This window comes from Rhincodon typus, unplaced genomic scaffold, assembly GCF_021869965.1.
Source record: "Rhincodon typus isolate 14 unplaced genomic scaffold, sRhiTyp1.1 hic_rhity00006676, whole genome shotgun sequence".
NCBI lineage: Eukaryota > Metazoa > Chordata > Chondrichthyes > Orectolobiformes > Rhincodontidae > Rhincodon > Rhincodon typus.
In genome coordinates, this window is record NW_025972314.1 from 1 (window position 1) to 2,846 (window position 2,846).

Genomic DNA, 2,846 nt, shown 5'->3' on the forward strand with positions numbered 1-2,846 from the left:
TCGAACAGCCGCGCAATCTGATCTGTCGTTCTCGGTTTATAGTGCAAACTCAGCTTTTGAGATGGACGACTTTCTTTGAATCATTTATTCTACAAAACAGGCGTGATAACTGTAAGTATGTTGCAAGGTATCACGTAGTACACGATGGCCTGCTCAGCTTTGTGCATTTTCCCTGTCGTCCGGTGCTTTTCATGTTACGTGTAAACGCGGCAGTTCTTCTGTTTTGAGCAATGAGAGAAACCATTTTCCAAAGCGAAAATCTAAATTCCAGAAATGTCGTGCAGTTCATGCTTTCTTTATCGAAGCATAACCGAAGGCAGTTTCTCAAAGATGCATTACAATTGATGCTCGACCGAGTCTCATGAGGTAGATTCAGCTTTGCATTGATGTTTGTTTTGATTGCTGGGCTATAGGTAAGTGGTGCGAAATTGATATTGTAGCCGGGCATTGCCCGCAGCTAAGAAAATGTGCGAGCGGGATAGGGATCCTCGAAGCCCTTCCCTGTGCCTTCGCTGTTGTTGTGTTGCAGTAGCAACATCGGAAAATGTCATATCTGAGCCAACGGCTCGTCGTGGTCTTAGGCGCTGGATTGAGGTTCCAGTCTCTGAGGAGGCGTGGGTTATGCCGAAGCACGGTCGGGATGAGCTGCGTTTATGTTTTTGCTGATCGCAAACTGATCTATGATGTGGGACAGCACAGAGCCTCCATTGGGTCAGCGTCCAGACCGCGTTTACATGGTGCAGTGGCATGGAATGTCTCCAGCATGATATCGGGAACAAACAGGCTGCACTACTGCTTCATGTTCCAGGCAAGTTGCGTTGTTCACCCTTTTCACTGAAAGCGAATGGAGATTGTTATGCCACTGCTGCTGTGAAATCAAATCCTGCATTAATTCTAATCGCAGTTATTTGCTGTGGTGTTGAAAAGGACGGTAATTGCGATGTGAAATTTCGTTAAATTTCTCTCATCTCTCATTTCCTTCAGTTCTGTCCTGGAGAAGGGAACTGATGAGCCACCTTCTCGATCCGCTGCAATCGTTGCCATGCAGGCACACCCGCATTGTTGATCAGAAGGGAAACCCAGCCTCTTTGAGACTGTGATTGCTGATCGCCACTTTTCATGGGTCATTCTAATCCTGTTCTTTTTTATTGCCTTATTTGAGCATTTTCCGAAAAGTGGTGTTGGACTAAACTCCCGGTATATTTGGAAGCGCAGTTTGGAATTGCCTCGCTGCCACTTGTGCGAGTGGTTCGTGACACAAACAAATCGAGGCGTCTCACAGATAGAATTCATGCTTTGGTGTGTCTGCAAGTGCGTTCGCCTTGTCATTTTTGCTTGGGCTGCGCGTTAAGACCTGTCGGTTTTGGGCTTCGCTCGATTCGTGAGGAGCTAACACAGTTATCTTCTTGCAGCCAAAAAACCGCGCGAATAGCAGTCATTGGGGTTAAAGGCGAAGGAGCCCCTCGTCTCTGGGTGGGCTCGAACCACCAACCTTTCGGTTAACAGCCGAACGCGCTAACCGATTGCGCCACAGAGACAGACGCAAGGGGTACCTGCAAACAAACAATTAAACCGGGGATCAGCAACTGTCGCGTCGTCCGGATGGACAGCGCGAAAACAGACACTTCGGTGCACCTCGTCCATGCCGGCCAGATATCCTAAATTAATTTAGCCCCATTTGCCAGCATTTGGCCCATATCCCTCTGAACCCTTCCGATTCATACACGCATCCAGATGCCTTGGAAATGTTGCAATTTTACCGGGCTCCACCACTTCATCTGGCAGTTCATTCCATACACGCACCACCTTCTGCACGGAAAAAATGGCCCTCAGGTCGCTTTTAAATTTCTGCCCCTCACTTTAATTATTCGCCCTCCAGTTTTGGACTCGCCCACCGTGTGATAAAGACCTTGACTACTCACCCTGTCCATATCCCTGATGATTTTATAAACTTCTGCCAGGTCGTCCCTCAGCCTCCGACGCTCCAGGGAAAACTGCCCCAGCCTTTTCAGCCTCGCCGTACAGTCCGAAACCTGCAACCCTGGCAAGTTCCACGTGAATATTTTCTGGGCAGGCCAACATGATATATTTTATTTTTCCATAATACCAATAACGCTGGACTGCATCAATCTATTTGAAACAGAGATGTAAGTAAGTAGCTGTGTTCTTTAACACAGAAATGATAGTGACAGTTGGTGTGTGGATCATGAACCGATGTTAATGAGCCGTACATTTTGGTGCAGTCAATTTCAAAATCCAAAATGAGACTACAATGCAGAGAATCAGAGATCATAGAAACCCGACCGTATCGAAAGAGGCCATTCGGCCCATTGAAGCTGCACTGGTGCTCGAAGAAAAGCAAAGTTTCTGGAACAGCTCAACAGGTCCGGCAGCGTCTGTGAAGAAAACATCAGAGTTAACATTGCGGGTCCGGTGACCCATCCTGAGAACCGCGAAGAGCTTTCTGAAAATCTGCATTTCCCACCGCTGAACAATCTGGTCTGCACATCACTGCACAAGAGGGGCAATTTCCCACGGCCAATTCACCACAACAGCGGATGATGTTTCAGCTCGATGATCTATCCCATATCGCTGACACAGCGTTGTGATAAATTCCGCGAAGGGCTGTTTGTCTGTTTCGTAGTATTCGATTTGCTGTGTGCATATTCATACAAGTGGTTCCAATGATCGAAAAGGATTAGAGTTATCTCATTGAGCAGTAAGAAAGTTGTCGCCAAATGAGTGAGTGCAGGCGAAAACAAATCCGTCCACCCCACTTGTATCAGCTCCTGGGGAGATTGTGAGAGGGCAAAGACGTGACTTCTGCAAGTTTGCAGAAACAGTCC

At 47.4% G+C, this 2,846-nt stretch overlaps 1 non-coding gene across 1 annotated transcript; it reads right to left on the minus strand.

The window, feature by feature from the left end:
• Positions 1-1,464: 1,464 nt before the first annotated feature.
• trnan-guu lies at positions 1,465-1,538 on the minus strand. Its single transcript has one exon. It is a non-coding gene; the product is annotated as a tRNA-Asn (tRNA).
• Between the last annotated feature and the right edge of the window lie 1,308 nt (positions 1,539-2,846).